General features: G+C 43.6%; 1 long non-coding RNA gene across 3 annotated transcripts in view; it reads left to right on the top strand.

Annotated features, from left to right (window-relative positions):
- The first annotated feature begins 522 nt into the window (after window positions 1-522).
- LOC311588939 overlaps window positions 523-18387 on the top strand; it is a 30610-nt gene continuing 12745 nt past the window's right edge. The window contains exons 1-3 of one of the 3 annotated variants that reach the window (XR_014776366.1): window positions 523-573; window positions 2182-2368; window positions 7161-7610. This is a non-coding gene — a long non-coding RNA (uncharacterized lncRNA). Of the gene's footprint in view, window positions 574-2181; window positions 2369-3893; window positions 3936-7160; window positions 7611-18387 lie in introns of those variants that run through there. The other 2 variants (XR_014776367.1, XR_014776365.1) reach the window with 2 other exon arrangements.

Raw genomic sequence — 18387 nt, 5'->3', positions numbered from 1 at the left:
ACATTTACAAGTTAAGCTGCCTTGCCAGCTCCAGATGGCTTTTCATGAAGAACTTTAATGAGTAAAGATTTAAACAACAACAACCATATAAAAGACTTGATGACTGTGGACCAACCTAAGTTGTATATTAAGTGAGGAATCAATTCACATCTGTGGGCAAATATATACGTTCACTAATCCTGCATGTCTGGTTCCTATGCCAGATGGAGAGATACATTTCAGAGCGAGAGCACGTATAAAGCTTATACCCTCTTGCCCTTCCCAGCTGCGTCCAAGATGCTTCAAGCTCCTATCCCTGAGGGAGTGATGCTCAGCACAGGTACTTGTATTCCTAGTAAGGTCTTCAGTGCCCTCTAGTGGTCATTCTGGGTTTGGCTTTTTGAGTCCTGATAATGTGCAATGGGGAGCAACTTTTGCCTGAGGGGGAAACAGGAAGAATTCTTGCTGCGATACTCGGAACTTCTGGAGAGCCTCTGATGACAAAGGGGATTCCAGTTCCTAAAAGGCAGGCGCACAGCCAGGCTTTGTTCTTCCATCCTCTTCCCCGCGGTCCCCAACATGTCCTGCTTGGAGGTCTGTTCCTTTTCAGCTCTGCTTTATACCTCTTTACAAAAAGAGATCATTTCCATCAGAAAGACAGCAGGAAAGGCTCTGGTTTGGGGTTGGGGGGGGTTGGTTTGTTTGTTTGTTTGCTTGGTTTTGCCTTACATTTTGACTCTTGGAGAGGAGTCTTATATATGAATTCCTATGGGAAAATAGAAACAGTCATGCCAGTGACAGAAGCCACAGGGAGGTGGACATGGCGTACTTGTAACGCGTTTTCCCCCTTCATGTGCTATGAGCTCGATAGGAATCCATTGATCCTTATAGTTTCCAAAACCCAAGGTGATTTCGGGAAGCACACACGGAGAGGAAACAGCTGCTCTGCATGTCGGGGCACACTCACTTTGGTGCAGCTGCCAGGCCCTGCTGGTGCCTTCTGTGTATTTTGGATTTCTAGTAATTATTGAAAGTGACATCAGCCCTTGTTAATTAACCCTCTGACACAAACAGAAGGTATGTGCTTCCTCCAGAGGGCTGGGTGGTGGGGGAGAGAAGATTGTGTGGCTCTGCACTCCCAACCCCTCTTGGCAACACGGCAAGGATTAAAACGATGGTGTGGGCACATTCAGAGCTGCACTTCACACTGATCTGTGATGAGATGCCCATCGCTCCTAAGAGACACAGGATTGGGACAAAGTTGCACAGGATGCGGAAATGAAGCAGCACCTGAAGTCACCAATGGTCTCTAGGTCAGAGTTGGTTTGACCCCTCCAAAACAAACAAACAAACAAACAAACAAACAAACACAGAGAGGCTGAGGGATCTCCAGGAGCTTGATGCCAGGCTAGTCCACGGAGGTAGTTCAAAGACAGCCAGAGCTACAATAGAGAAACCCTGTATTGGCCAGGATGGAGGGGGAGGGTGGGGGAGGGGCAAGGAGGAGGGGGGAGAGGGAGAATAAAAAACACCCAACTTTTCTACAGTCATTGCTTTACAATTAAAATATTACTTGTGGAACTGACCACATCATGGTATAGGTATAGGTGTGTGTGTGTGTGTGTGTGTGTGTGTGTGTGTGTGTGTATGTGTGTGTGTGTGTGATGAAGGTAATAAGAAAATAAATGCCGTGTATCCATATGAGCTAATACTAATATGTCCTGCTAGTTGCATGCATTCCCTTCACTATGACATCCCCTGCCCCTGTCCCTCCCCCACCCCTCCCCCACCCCTCCCTCACCCCTACCCCCAGCCCCCAGCTCTTTGTATTACCGTTTTTTCTCCTTGGTTCTGTTTTGCACTTCTTTCACTTTGGATAAGCCTGAGAAGGATTTCTTTTTTTCTCTCTCTCTCTTTCCTTATTTTCTTTTTCTTGATGGTTTTTACTTATGCTTTCTTCTGAACCTCATTGGTTCTTTACTCAGTTGTAAGAAACCCTTATATTTTCTACAACTATATGGCCGGCTTGAGATCTTTCTATTCTTTTTGTGGTATATTTTGATGAATATAAAATTAATATTTTTATGCAGCTGAATTTGTGGATATTTACTTGTGGCTTCTTAGGGGGAAAAAAGCCTTACCAGATTCTTACAGATAATGTCTCCTGTCATCTAATGTGTTACCATGTGATTGTGTTCACAGCCAAGAAAACCAGTCCCCAGGACCCTCCCCGTTGCACCGCTGCACCGCTGCACCGCTGCACCGCTGCACCCATACTGCAGATGACAGCGCTGTGAGAAGCAGCCAGTCAGCAGCTGGTGCAGCTAACCCCTCCTGGCACCTACGAGGGAGGGGCCGTGTGGCTACTGCTTGAGCACAGGACATGAATGTAAGTGCTGTAGGATCTACACGAGAAGCATGTGTTTCCCTCTCAACCCTTGTCCATAAATATGCAAGGTGGGGGTGGGCAGGTGCTTTGTTTCTTTAGCTGTAAAAATATGAAAATTAATATATTGAAGTGGGAAGATAACTTAGAAAATTCTTAAAATACATAAAATTGTCAGAGTGGTTGGGACTGGACAGAGAGAGACAGGGAGGGAGGGAGGGGGAGGGAGAGAGAAGGAGAGGGAGAGAGAGAGAGAGAGATCCAGAAATGTGCAGTTCTACTGTGCAGCAGCATAAAACGTTGCCTGCTGTAATTCTGCAAGCAGACCTCATGCTGTGAAGAAGGGGGCTCTGCAGGCATCAGCCATGCATGCTGCATTAACCTCCTTTGGAGTCTACTTACTGCTTACACCAAAGGAATAAAGAGCTGTCTCCAAGCATGAAGAGGTGGTCTTGAGAGCTGAGGCGGAAAGGAAGGAGAAATACCAAACATTTAGAGACTAAACAATTATCAAAACTATTTCTAGCCTCTACACCAACATCACAAAGTTAGGGTGAAAAAAAATACTTAGAACAACAGAGACACCTCAGGAGTGGTCAGTCACGGGGAAGGACGAGACTGTCGCTAAGGTCAAATCAAGGTCGTTTCTGTCCAACTCAGTTCTGTGAGGTGCCCTTAAGGAATCTGTGTCATGCTGAAAGAGGTGTGTGCAGGATATGGGGAGCAGAAAGCAAAAGTATGAATCAAATTAGAAGTATGTTGAGAGAAGAGCTCTGGTTATTCGCACATGGAATGTACTGGAAACAAAGAGATGAGAAATCTACTAAGTTCCTGTGGGAATTGCATTGCTGCACAAAATATGTTGTTTTAAAAGCCTGGGATGATAAAATAATTTCATACCACCAGCCAAACTGGCCCTAGTAGAAGGTAACAGTGAAAACTTCACCACCTCCAGGAGGGCACAATTCCTAGAGCTCATTTCCAATGGAACCTTGGGGAGTGGCTCTGCAGGTGTGGCCCAAAAACCGCACAGTCAATAGAAAAACACACTGGATCAGAAGGCTAGAAATTGTGAAGGGTGCTGGCCTTTTGCTTTTCTTTAGTTTAATTTTAATTTATCTATTCATGTTACATCCTGACCGTAGCCCCCTCCCTCCCCTTCTCTGGACCCCACACTCTTCCCCAACTCCTGCTTCCCTTCTCCTCAGAAAAGGGAGCCCCCCCCCCCAACTCACCCCATCACATCAGGTGTGTCAGGACAGAGCTCATCCTCATCCACCGAGGCCAGACAAGGCAGCCCCGTTAGGGGGAAGTGATTGGAAAACAGGCAACAAAGAACATTTCACAGACAGCAGCTGCTCAACTTACAGGGGACCCATATGGAAATCAAACTGCCCATCTGTTACATACGTATAGAGGCCTCGTTCCAGTCCGTGCATGAGCTCTGGTTGGTGCCTCCACCTCTGTGAGCCTCCCTGGGCCGAGGTTAATTGACTCTGTTTGTCTGTTGTGCTCCTGTGCCTTCCAGGTCTTTCTGTCCTCTGCTGACTCTTCCACAAGACTCTCCAAGCTCCACCTGATGCTTAGCTTTGAGTCTCAGCATCTTATTCGATCAACTTCTAGGTGGGGCCTCTCAGAGGACAACTCTGCTTGGCTCCAGTCTGTGGGAGGTTGGTCTGATGTAGTCTGATGCTACTTACTGCTGACCTTCTCTGTGCCCCACCTGTACTTTGCCTAAGAGCCTAACCTATTTGACCAATAAAAGGCCATCCAACCTAGGTGGGGCGAATAGGATAGGCGTGGCTAAGATTCCAGGGCTTGGGAGACAGAGAATCTTGGGAGGAGAGGAGATCAGAGGAGAGAAGCAGGCTGCATCATGGCTTAGCTGAAGGAGAAACACGTGGCCGCCATGTATGGAGATTTGGCCAGGTGATGATAATTAGCAAGTATTTGGGATTATGAATGGGAGGTAGTTTGATAGAAATTATTAGAAGCTGATGGCGTGGGATTGGGACAAGTTTCCCATACCTGCCCCACTATGGGAAGTAGTTTAGGGGATTAATATCTGCCCTGCCCCAGGTTAACTAAGGCTATTTTAAAATATAACAGGTTTCTGTCTTGATTGATTGCTAGCGGGTTAAAAATACTGCTGTAATAATAATTATAGGCTTAAAAATAAAGTTTATTAGGCCATACTGGTAGATTAACCACAATACCAATCTGTAAACATAGCAGAGTATTTTGTTTTGTTTTGTTTCTTCACTTTTTTCTTTTATTTATTTTTATTTGCATATTTTTATATACACATTTATATCATTACACATATATGCAATAAACTACCTATAGCAAGAAGAACCATGAAACACTCAGGAATTACATAAATGTTACATTCATAGTGTTTTGGCTATTTGTATTTGGAAGCCTTAAAGAAAACATTTTTCTTATCTTGGTGCATCTAAAATTCTGAATGCAAATCAATATCATCATATCTCATCTTTATCAACTTAAAATATCTATCTAAACCTAAAAATAACTTAACCCCTAAACAACTAAGCTTAATTGTAAAACTAAATTATCTGGTCTTCAACACCATCAGAGACTTGAGAAGGAATAAAATTAATTACCTGAGTATACAGGGAGTGCAAGTTAGCAGCTCAAAAATGAGAAGATGACAGACAGTTTGCTAGCTGAACAGTCACCCAAAACTCTATACTGTTGGAGCATCATCTTCAGCATTCTGGACCACTGTACCTGACAGGCGTATTTGTGAGGCGGGAACTATAGAGGACTTGCTTGCCCTGTCTCAGAGACATACGGGATATGGTATTTAAAGGTGTTTTATTATTTTAAGGATTCATTGACAGTAAGACAGATTAACTCCTGGCAATACCCAGCCTACCTCAAAGAGGATGATGAGCATCAATGAATTTCCTTATGGAGATGGCTTCAAATGTGGCAAACCAGCCCCCAGACAAAATGTCCTTGTTTCTACCAGAGAGAGAATTCTGCCTAAAAAATGGGCAAGCTTGGATACAGGCAGAGCCAACAGCAGAGTGTTGTTAATTGTGTCAGGGCTTGGCTCTCCCCCGTGGGGTGGGTCTCAGGTTGGGCCAGGCATTGGTTGACATTCCCTCAGTCTCTGCTCCATCTGTATCTTTGTACATCTTGTAGGCAGGGTGAATTTTGGGTCAAAGGTTTTGTAGGTGGCTTAGTGTTCCCCTCCAACCACTGTTAAGTCCTGCCTGGCTAGAAGGTGACCTCCTCAGTCTCCATGTCCCCCTCTGCTAGGAGCCTCAGCTAGAGTCACCCCCGTGTCTTCCTGGAGTCTACCCTGTCTCAGGGATGTCCTGCCTTCAGTTTTCCCTGCTTCTCCAAGCCCTCTCACCCTCCCTCCCCACTCTCCCCACAACTGATCTTTCTTAACTAATTAATTAGATGTGATCTCAGCTAAAATGTTAGCAATGCATTTAGAAAGTTTAACAAGGTCATTCTAATACTTATATGGAGATATAAGGGGACTCAACTTTTTGAGCAATAATCTGGAAACATCTTTAAATATTTTAGGCTTTTTTTTACAAAGCTACCTAATGTGTCAGTATGAGCCTTAGACAAATATGACAAATAATGCTAAAAACAGAATGGAATAGAGAGCTGGTGAAGAGACCCAGAAAGATAATTACTTATTTACAGAGACCACTAGGTAATTAAGTGAGGATCTGTAGTGTGTTCCTTAGCTTTTGCCTTAACAACTTGATTCCTACGTGCTAAATAAGGACCCTTGACCCTTATCTTATGCCATATATAAAAATTTACTGAAAACAGATCATTAAATGTAAGATCCAATTAAGCTTAATTAAGCATAAGGTCTAAACCTAGACATTTTAGAAGAAAACAGGGGGGAAATCTTTGTAACCACTGATTTCTTAAGTGCATAAGAAACATAAACCGTACCTGCTAATTAAAATGCATCAAAATTAAAATGGTTTTCTCTTCAAAGAAATACATCATTAGCACTTTGACTTGGTGACAAAAGATGGAAAAGTCATTTGTTACCACAATTAGATGAGCTTTACAAAAGAAGTTGTACAATTAACGGACACACACATAAAACAAGAGCCAGGCCTCCTCGTACAGGCCTGTGACCCTAGCTATTCAGGAGGCTGAGGCAGAGAGATGGAGAATTCAAGACTTGGCTAGGCAGATTAGTAAGATTGGTGGTGGATGCCTACCTTGCATAAAGTGCTGTGTTTAATTCCCAGTACCACAAAAGAAAGAGGGACCACCCTGATTTTTATCAGTGCATAACATTAGTCAGATAGCGCCACAAAATTCCAAAGCCTTGCAGTGCTATGTAATGCAAGCACCCCTGGAGCAAACAGAGTGATGCCTTGAAAATGTTTGCCAACTTCCGATGTGAGCAAATACTTTCCCTTATAAGTTAGATGTTTTACATTTTAAATGTGTCAACAGTCCACAGACAAGATCCACAAATGTATGTAAATCTGTACTCAAAGAGTAGTTTGAAGCCATTTTTGAGGCAGACTATGTATTCCTTTTCCATTTATTGTAATTAGTGATATATTTGCAGTTAACACTCCGTCTTACCTTTGGTTTCTGTGCGTTCCACTTCTATGCCTCTTCTTCTCTTTTCTTGGTTTCATTTAGACCAACAGCTAGCTTTTACTGGTTAGTCATTTATTCATCTTTTACAGCTTTCAGGTGCAATTATCATAATTCTTGGTTTGTGAAGGTTCTCATGGATACTTTCGTAACAAAATGTTCTTTTTTTTTCTAGCTTATGTCTTTGCTTGTCTATTAAAACAATAAGTAGTCATGCTCACCTTCCCACCTGAAGATCGCTGTGGATGACTAACTCTCCAGGCTCGGACTACTCCTTCCTGCTGTTGGCCTTATGCGCTGTCCACTTCCTCAAGTCTGCTCTTTTGGAGTTTAAAAAATGCTTGATATTTTACACACTGAAACTTACCACCCCTGAAGTTTCTGGACATGATTATCCTTGAAAACAATAGGAAAATCTTACTCTAATTCCCATGTCACTTCTCCCAGGTAACTCTGACAGTTGTGAGATTTCCATTCAACTTGTATTTTAAACCTACCACGTAGACATGGCCAAATTGCTTCATGTAGTCCATATTTGCTTACACTTACCTAGATAAACGGAAAAATTCTGGCACTCAACATTTTTCTTATCTCGGAGATGTCTATTTGACTTAAGTGTCATTATTTTCCCTAAAATACAGTCTTGGGAATTTTGCACTTTAGAAGTTTGCATGGTGATCATTTTGTTTTACTTTGTGAAAGAAACTCTTTTATGGAGATGGAATTCTAGGTGAATAAATACTTTTCTGTCATTACTTTAAAAAGACTACTGTACTATCTTATGGAACAGTTTTAGGTTTGAAAATCCACCTTCATTGTTGTACACACTCACCCATAATATCTTGGTCGCTTGTCCTTGGTTGGCTGTATATCCATCTTTACAGGTGTGGAGCTGTAGCTGAAGTATTCAGTTGTCCGTTTGTTCTGAGTTAGTCCATATATATTTATTGGGCTTTGAACTTGGAACCCTGGGAGCTTTCAACAATTCTGAAAAATTATTAGACATGTATTTCTTCAAATGCTAGGTATATCTTGTTGCTGTGTAAAGCATCTAAAACAATTTAAGTTAGGAAAGGTACATCCTGGCTCATGGTTCAATGGGATCGTATATTCCATGACATAAAAGACAGGAAGTATAAGAAAGTAGAGAGGGAACAGGATGTGAGGCTAGACTTTAAAACCTGAAGGCCGACACCTGTGGCCCACATCCACTGCCTAAAGGTCCTGTAACCATCCCAACAACATCAACACATAGAGGCCAAGTATTCAAAAACCATGAGCCTGCAGGTGACGTCTTACATCCTTACCTCACCACAATGATCACCTGATCACTGGGGACATGATCTTCCAGCTATGCTAATTGATAACTATCTTGATTATAATAATTGATATGAGGATACCTGCCCACTTGAGTGGCACCATTCCCTGGCCAGTTGATTGTGAATAGGGCAGTAAGTTGAGTACAAGCATGCATAATTCATTGCTCCCGTTCTTGATTGTTGATGGGATGTGGCCACACCCTTCAAGATCCTGCTACTGTGCAACCTGGAACTGTTAGACAAAGGAAGCCCTTTCTCACTTAAGTTGCTTTGTTACACTATCTCCTCACTGCAGCAGAAAAGAAACCGCCACTCCTAGCCCTGTTTTCTCTCACATCACCTAAAAATCTGCTCGTATGTGTACTGGCTGCTCTCGTTCTCTGCGCTGTAGCTCTTCTTGCCCACGGCTCTTATTTTCTTCCTTAATTTTAAGAGCATTTCCGACAGCCTTTACTGATCTTCCTTTCAGCTCATTAATTCTTTGTTTGCTATGTTAAATCTGTTCTACTGAGCTATTAAATTTTATTTCTATTTATTATATTTGTTTCTATAAATCTGTTTTTTTAGATTACTTATCATTTGAAAGCCTTACTGTTTTTTTTCTTTTTTTTTTTTATTAATTTATTCTTGTTACATCTCAATGGTTAACCCATCCCTTGTATCCTCCCATTCTTCCCTCCCTTCCATTTTCCCCTTACTCCCCTCCCCTATGACTGTTCCTGAGGGGGATTTCCTCCCCCTGTATATGCTTATAGGGTAAGCCTTATTGTATTTGCTCATTTATTCAAGCTTCTGTTCCATCACTTCAGCGCTGCAGGGCTCCTGCTCTACAGTTTTTCCTGTTTCTGGGATGCTCTATGGGCAGCACTAACACTCCCTCAACTCCTGCTCTTTCTCTCACTAGGCCTTTCAGTTGATATTCTTTGTGTTATTTTTTATGACATGCAATGTAGCCCAGGCTGGCCAAGACCTTGTTTCTTTCTGTGTAGATAGCCAAGCTGGCCTCAAACTCAAAGTCATCCCTTTCCTCATTCTCCTGAGTGATGGTGCCACAGGTGTGCTGTACCACGCATAACTTGGCATGGCTTTGAGTTTCTCATCCTCCCGCCTGCACCTCTTGAGCGGGGTTACAGCATCCCCTGTTTATCCAGAGCTAAAACTCAAAGCCAGGAGTTTATGTACATATTAAGCAAGAACTCTATCAACTGAGCTACCTCTCCGATTCTTGAGACATGGCTTAAGGTTGTGTTTGGTTGAAGAGGTCTCCTTGCACAGGCTTCTGCATTTACCTGGTGGTAGAACTCTTCCAGAAATCACTTTAAACTCTGTTTTCCACTTGAAGTTTGATTCTTGACATGAAGTAACAGCATGTTCACATGCAAGCTTCATGCTATGATTTCCCAGGGAAAAATTCATTTTCCCTCTAACCAATGTCAAAGCCAATGGCAAGTCTTTTATACCTAACCTTTCAGCTTGAGGCTTTGTTTCTCACTCACCCCACTTGGGAGGGTACAGCCCACTTGCACGCTGAGTTTCCTGCTGGAATCCTCACCTTTGTGGGCTGCACCCTGCCCCTTGCCCAGGGTGGGCAGACATCATTCTAGGCACCTGGGCATAAGTATGTATCCCATTGATAACTTGCGCCAGGGAAAGTAGCACTGACAAAAGCCATCCTAGATGATTCAGGATATATGACCACCCTTTGCATAACAACACATGCCAAAATTTAGGCTAAAAGTAACTAATTTTCTGTTAGTGGAATTTTGTTGATCTTGCTGGGGGGAAAGAACACTGTTTCTACTTCCTGCTGACGTCTGAGTTCCTGCCTTTGCTATTCCCTTCATGGATTACTTCACTTTTCACCAGCTCAGTGAGCATCTTTATGTGTATTTATAAAAATATTTTACTTAGATCTTCTCGTTGTTTCCAGCTGGAAGGGTTTACAGTAGACTTACTCTAGGAGGTTACCTGAAACAGAAGTATCTTTCTTTCCCTCTATCCTCAGAAGCAATACAGTGACTCCATTTAAGTGTGAATTTTCCAGATGCAGGAATTGGTCAAGTTAAAATTTGGGATTACATGCAGCTACTCCAGTTCTAGCAGTGGCTCAACTTTGTTGTGGCTCCATGAGTGATATTTCCCAGGATTTTGCCATAAGCCAGGAATATAAATGTGACCATATACTGGAGATGTTTATTATTACATGAGGGGCAGGGGACACACAGCGTTGGAACAGTGGTAACACCAGTCCTGCGTGCTAAGTACTGTATACTACTGAAATAAGAAAAAGAATAAGAAAAGAAGTGAACTTTAAACTACATTGTTGAAGAAAGAGAAAAGCTGGACCTTCGCACTGTTTTCATGAATGACTAAAATTTGAGTAACAACTTTAGCACCTGCCTCCTTCCCCCTCTCCGTGTTCCCCTGAAACAGGGTTTCTCTGTGTACCCTTAGCTGTCCTGGACATGTTTTGTAGACCAAGCTGGCCTTGAAATTCCTGAGATCTGCCTGCCTCTGCCTCCTAGAGATCTGGGATTACAAGCATGTGCCAGCACACCTGGCACACCACCCTACTTTGAAGTCCCTAATATTAGCTGTCATTGTGTGCCTTGAAATTTAAAGGGGAATCCTAGCACTGCTAGTTAAGCTTTCACTGCAGCAGGCAAACTGGGCAAGGGGCAGGGAGCCCTTGCTTGAGTATTGCCTGTGGTACACGTGTAGACTTCCCGTCACAATTTGACCATACTGCTTCTAATTATGGGTTAATGCCACATGTATAATTCTAAATACTCCTTTATTGTTCATCTCTTGCATAAGTTTAACAGTTCAGTGGGACAGCCAGTCATGTACAAGCAGCAGCCCTGCTGTTTCTGAGCACAACTGAGACACACACTTCTTGCCTATTGATGAGAAGGGCTTGGATAAACCAGGATGTTGCTGCAATCTCCCTTTGAGGGCAGATTCATGTTGGAGCACCGTGGCAAAGGGAGCTGGGTAGACGGTCCTCTGACTGCTGATGTGCAGACACTCAGCATGAATGATGCAGTGCTCTGTGTCTTACTGTAGGTCGCATCTCCCTCTGAGGTGTTCCACAGTACTTTGCGCACAGTGGGAATTTTAACACCACCTGACTAGAAGTTAAAGCTGGTGCATTCTAGGCACGCAGCCTACCCCTTTTTCTGTGCTTTCACCCTGTGATGGAAAGAGCCACCATACAAACTGAGCAACAGTTCCTGCTCTTGTGTTTGGATTTTTAAAGGTTCCAACCTTCTGTGATTACCCAAAGAATAGTTGTAAAGTGTTAATGTACTGTGAATGATCATTTTCAGGTATAAGTTGTTAAGTATGGTATACACACATATGCCGTAAGATATGATAATCACCGTCAGTCAGTGGTGGCGCACGCCTTTAATCCCAGCCCCAGCACTTGGGAGGCAGAGGCAAGCGGATTGCTGTGAGTTCAAGGCCAGCCTGGTCTACAAAAGTGAGACCAGGACAGTCAAGGCTACACAGAGAAACCCTGTCTCGAAAAACAAAACAAAAACGAAAATGAAAAAACAAAGATGTGATAATCACAGAGATAAAAGGAAGAGGCAGAGCGGCCCTGAAAACGGTCAGCAGAGAGCATTTACCAAAGAGCTCCGTCCCTCTAAAACCCCGAATTGAATTGCACACAAACAATACAAGCCAGAGTGGTTCCTCTGACGCAAAGTTCCGAAATAATATCACCACCATCTACTACCAGCTTCTAAAATGCCCTTCTAAATGTCAACCAGAACTGATGGGCAGAAGTTGCCAGGAGGCCTGAGGTCCCTGGGACAGACAGGCACCATCTGCGCATGTGCAATCAGTCAGCAGAGGGCACCTGCAGGGCCCATCTCCCCTGCTCAGGAACCCAAAGTTACCGCACATCTTTTGTCCTAACTCCCGATCTGCTCCAAGCATTTCACAGACGGTGTTAATTACTATCTTTTGTTGGTGGCCATATCTTCTCTCCCTTGCACTGTTTGTTTGTTTTTATATTTTTTTTTAATTTTCTTTGCTTTGTTTTTGTTTTGGAGTCTCCAATCCGCACCGCTGCCTCTCTTCAGTTGCCCTGTTGGCCCTGAGCCTTCACTTATGCTCAAGAGGACAAAGAGAACTTGGGCTGTCAAGGCAGTTAGTTGACTTGCTATAAGCACGGGTTCCACTCCAGCGGCTCACGCTGAGATCTTAAATTCTTGTGTCCTCAGCTAACAATATTAGAGCAAAAATACATGGATAATGTAGAGATAGGGATGGTTTGTAAAGACGGAGAAGAACACTCCCCAGGACAGAAGTGGTCCAGGAAGCTGAGACAAGTCCAAGGCTCAGAAGCTCCTGGCTCACAAATTCATGAACATTTACAGATCCTCAATACACTGCTGCCTTCTCCCATGTTTTACAATGCATGTTTTTCCTTTTTTGCACATGCTCTGTCCTTTGCAGGTAACCCTGATGCGCAGGGATTTCCAGTCCTTCTGCCCATTTGCTTCTTTCATTTGTCTTGGTAACTTTCTCCTAACTCCCTGCTTTCCGCCACAGCTCTCAGATGGGGGCATCACTGTGCAGTTAGTAATTGGGTCCTTCAACAAGCAACAAATATGATATAAAACTGGATGAGAGATGGAAAATACTTAGCTGCAACTTGTATCAATGTAGCTAGGTCCTTTTTAAAGGAAAAATAAGGAAATAAATATGAGATATAGAGTTTTAAAAACATTATCAGTGCATAGTATGATGTGTTTTCCTTCCACGATCTCAATGTTGGAAGAATCTCTTATCCTCCAAACATGTTTATGTCACTAATGTCACAACACTTAGTTTCATTTCATATCCGACAAGTTGGAACTGGATGGTGCTTAGGCTCTGGAACTTCATGGCTTTGGAGTTAATTGATGTCTTGTTCTGCTCCTCAGAGCCATGGGGAGGAACTTTAAAACGGAGTTTGCTCGGTGAAGAGGATGCAAAAAAAAAAAAAAAGAAAAGAAATAGACTGAGGTGGCCTTGAGGATGTGTGAACCAGAAAGGCAGCGGTTGCCCTTCGTGGGGTCATAAGCAACTAACCCAAGAGGAGCAAGAACGTGGCCCAAAGGGGAAGATGCCAAATCTTCCTGTCACTGCTTCCTCTCACTGAATAAGTCCTCGGCGACAGAGTCCCTGTCTCCTTTCTTTCCTCTTTCCTTGTGCTTTCCCAAAACAAATGGTAGCTAAATACAGTTGGGGGGAAGCATGTAAAGAGCAAAATAAAACACATTTAATCAGAGGTTTTCTTTATAGAAAAACTATGTCTAATAGAAGCAAGAAGCTGTTCGGCACTTTAAAGTCACCTAGTGGATCAAACAATAATAAACGATCAATAAAAGTTGGCAAAAATCAATAAAGGCAATGGAATGGAGGCCAGAAACCTTAGCGTAATACAGCCTGAGTCTCTCTGCTCAGCTGGCAGTCAGGCCGCACAGCTGTGATGGATAAGTATTCCTGCAAATGAAAAACAAAGAACGGGAGAGTGGGAAGGAAAGCGATAAGAAAGAGACCACGCCGCATCCAACCTCAAACTCTGTGTTCTAAATGACAAGTGAAAGGAACCGAGAGACATGGAATAAAAAGCAGTCAGATACGGAAGGTGGAGTTTTCTGCAGGACTGCAATTTTATATCTTTATTAAATAAGTAGCTATAAGGGGAGAAGAAACTGTTCGTTTACTTATTTGTGTGTGTGCTTGTGTGAGTTCATCTTCCTGAAGAGCCTGGGAAAGCCAGAAGAGACTGTCAGATCCCCTAGAATGAGAAGTGCACGTGGTTTTGAGCCACCATGTTGGTGCTGGGAACCAAATCTGAGTCCTACGCAAGAGTGGGAATCTCGTTAAACACTGAGCCTTCTCTCCAGCCCTAGGAAAGCACACAGCGAGGAACTGCTTAAAGGAAATTTAAGAGGGTTTGGACAGGCCACAGTGGCTAAGAAAACTTTCTGCTTTCCGGGAGACCCGAGTTTAGTTCCCAAGTCAGGTATCTCACAACTGCCTGCAACTCCTGCCTCAGGAGACTGGACATCGTTTGTTCTCTGGGCATTCTTCACCACATTTGTGAAACACACACACACACGCATACACAGAGAGACACACACATGCAAGTGTACACACATATATGGCACAAACACACAAACAGGCACAGAGATATGCATGCACACACAAAAAAACATATGTATACATACATACATACATACATACATACATACATACATACATGCCAGAATCTGTAGAGCTTGTTCATATCCTTAATTTTATTTGAGTTGGAGAGATGTAAAATACACTTTTGATTGAAATATGGATTATTGGCTGGGAGTGGTGGTCTGTACCTGTAATCCCAGCACTTGGGAGGCAGAGGCAGGTGGATCACTGTGAGTTTGAAGCCAGCCTGGTCTACAAAGGAAGTCCAGAACAGCCAAGGCTACACAGAGAAACTGTCTCAAACAAATAAAACAGACAAACAAAAAAGAAATATGGATTAGTAGTAAATAAAATTAAGGACTTTTTGTGGTCTTGAAATAGAACCCAGGGCCTCACGCATGCTAGGTAATTTTCTTCTGCTACCAGTTTTCTTATTTTAATTATTTATTTACTTTTTTATTGAGGCAGGTATCTCTATGTAGCCCTGCATGGCCAGGAACTATCTGTGTAGTCCAGGTTAGACTTGAGGAACTCCTTAAAGGAAATTTAAGAGGGTTTGGACAGGCCACAGTGGCTAAGAAAACTTTCTGCTTTCCAGGAGACCCAAGTTTAGTTCCCATCAGAGATCCATCTGCCTCTACCTGAAATTAAAGGTGCCGGGATTACAGGTCTACACAATCTTGCCCAATGTCTACCACTATCTATAGGTAAAACTGTATGTTGTCCAGAACATGCCCTTAAATATTCTTGAAAAATCGGAATACACTGACAAATGAAGAGGCAGATGACCACGAGGATGGCAGGACATCAGTCGCTGGGAGCATGTGTTTGGGCGACCACATCATTTTTCACACTTCTCTAATTTTGTGATTCTGGACATTTCTGTGAGGCACACACAATCAAAAAAGGAGTAATATTGTGTCCCCAGGTTCTCTGTACCTCTTCTGGGTTTTCTCAGGTACAGCCGGACTTGAGTACCTTGCCTCTCATAGTCGGGCAAACAAAGTGAGCTTCTTCATGGTGCGTGCAGCCTGCCCTCTGCTCGTTCATGGGTGTCTGTAAGAGGCAAGGTCTCGAGGGTCCCACTGTAGCCTGGAAAGTATGTATCGTTATCTGCCTTCTGAGGGGGAGGGGGACTCAGTTCAAAATTCAACCCCTAGCCCAGTGAGTTCAGAACCTTATACTTTGGAAAATAAAACTAACCCTTTGAATTGAATTTAGCTCGGATCTTTGTGATTATGTTCGGTCAGCAGGGCGGTGGAGGGCAGGCCGTCATCAGTGTTTGCTCGTTCCCGTGGGAACCAGGTCAGGTAACACGGTGACAGAACGTGAATTAAGCGAGGCGCTGTAGGGATAATGGAAAATCATGCATGCTCCAGAGCTGAGGTCAATTTATCCAGGGTAATAAAAATGTAAAAAATTGAAGAAAGTGGGATTAAGTGTTGGAGTCAGGTCTCAAAAATAACAACATAAAGCCACAGATATAGTGGACTAATCTGCACCAGGAAGAAAAATTATTTATTTCCCTGTACTTTGGTGGGAAGAAAGAAAATGACCAAAGAAATTATATTATATATATATAAACACATAGACACATAGACACAACACACACATATATAAGTGAATAAGGTATATTTATACATATATATACATGTACATGCACATAGATAGATAGATAGATAGATAGATAGATAGATAGATAAGTTGGCTTTTCTCTGATAGATCTTTGACATAAGAAAGAATGAAAATTCAGATGAAAGAAAGGGGTTTAGAATGTCCAAGTTTTTTTTTTTAAAAAGCCATTTTTTGTGGGTTCTACTTGATCACTCACCTCTTATCCTGGAAAACATTATGATGGAGCTCATAAGTTAAATGAGAAATTTCAAAAAGTGAAAAAATAACAACTTATATGCAGCTACATGCTAGAGATAGTCCAGCGGCTAGGCCGGTACTGAAGAGAACAGAAGAGAGGTAGAAGAACGCTGGGAGGTCCCGAGTGGACGGCTGGTCACGACTCCAGGCTATACGGCCGCCATGGAGAGGCAAGTCAGGGCTTCTAATGTAGTACATGAGAAGTCTGTGAGACCAAAGGCGAGATAAACATGTCTCTTGCTTAGATCACATGTGGGGGATGAGAAAAAGACTTGTGAGAGAGCAGATGATGTTTATCCCCTTAGAAGTTGAACCACCTTGTGGGGGAGATTGGTTGTTAAGCAGCTGAAAAACATCCTTGAACAAATTCTGAGAGGAGGCATAAATGTGAGCCAAAAACAAGAGGTGAGGCCTTTGGAGACATGGAATAGTTCTGGCTGTTCATCACTCCACTTGGAGATGCTCCTAGAGAGATCTGCTCAAGGGAAGGCTTCGGGGCTCCGGGCTCCTGCTGAGGTTCCGGGTTCTGCTTGCTCCAGGTTCCAGCAGAAGAAATCCTGCTGATTACACCAGGAGAATCATTCCTTGGAACTGATATCCTTACAGTTTCATTACTGTATTCTTTAATCTCCTTTTCCTCTTGTTAGGTTAGTCGGGTTACAAGTGAGGCACTCTCGGTTAATAAGTTTGTAATAAAATATATTTGCTAAGAAAATTAAGCCTACATGAGACTGGGAAGGAGAAATAGAATAGACAGAGGAAGCGTTTGAAGAGCAGGAACAGGAGAGGAGAGGGAGCGCTGAGGGAAATGAGGGTGGGGATCCGATGAGGGGAAGGGGGCAGGAGGACAGTCAGCTTGCAGAGAGAAGAGAAAGCAAGGCCTGGGGCATCTCTGAGACAGGCTGGAGACCTACGGCAGGGTAAGCTCCCAGGAGGATATGGGAGTGTCTCCCACAGAGACCCCTACCAGCAGTGGGTATAAAGACGGAAGAGGCCACCTTCTTACCAGACAGGACTCCTAGTGGAGGGAGGGAACCACCAAACCATCCACAGAAACTTCAATCCAAAATTTACCCAGCCTACAGGGATAAAGATAGAGCAGACATTGAGGGAATGTCCATCCAATGCCTGGCCACACCATGCAAGAGAGCCAACCCCTGACACTATTAATGACACTCTGCTGTGCTTGCAGACAGGAGCCTAGCATAGCTGTCCCCTGAGAGGCTCCACCCAGCAACAGATCAAAACACATGCTAAGACTCGCAGCATTGAGTCTGAGTGCAGAGAGCCTTGTGGAAGAGTGGGACGAATGACAGAAGAACCTGGAGGTGACAGGAGGGCCACAAGACCAACAGAGCCAACTAACTGGGCCCAGCGGGACTTGTGGAGACTGAAACACCAAGCAAGGAGCATGCATGGCCTAGACCTAGGCCCTGACACAGATGTTCCTGATGGGCAGCTTGGTCTTTATGTGGGTCCCCTGGTAAGGAGAGTGGGGCTGTCTCTGACAAGGACTTTCTTGCATATTTTTCAGTCACCTCCCCGTGGCAGGGCAGTGCTGATGTGACTTGATGAGCTGGGGGCGGGGGAGGGGGCGGGTACAGGGAAGAGGGAGTGAGGGAGGGGGAGGGAGGGAAGGAGGGAGGGAGATTGGGGGAGTACGGGGAAGAAGGAGGGAGGTTGGGGAAAGGTAGGACTTGGAGGAGAGGAGGGAGGGGGCTACAACTGAAATGTAAAATGAGTGAATAAGTAAATTAATTAATTTTTAAAAAGAGAAGAAAAGCCTGTGAAAGAAAGCATCAAAGGTGATAGTTATGAGGGCTGCTCTCATCCAGGGATTCATGATTAGGGCCCAGGTTCTCTTCTTTCCTCCCCTATCCTATCCCAGCTCCCTGGCAGAGGATGTTGATATGTATCTCTTGGTCTAAGTCAGACACAGTGTCCTAGAAACCCTCACTGCAGTCTTCCCACGCAGAAGCCTTGTGTTCCAGCCGTGTTCTACATCTCATTTTCAAACTTGTTTTT

The sequence above is a fragment of the Acomys minous genome, assembly GCF_964271855.1.
Source record: "Acomys minous genome assembly, chromosome: 18".
Taxonomy (NCBI): Eukaryota; Metazoa; Chordata; class Mammalia; order Rodentia; family Muridae; genus Acomys; species Acomys minous.
This window is presented reverse-complemented; position numbering and strand designations above follow the sequence as displayed.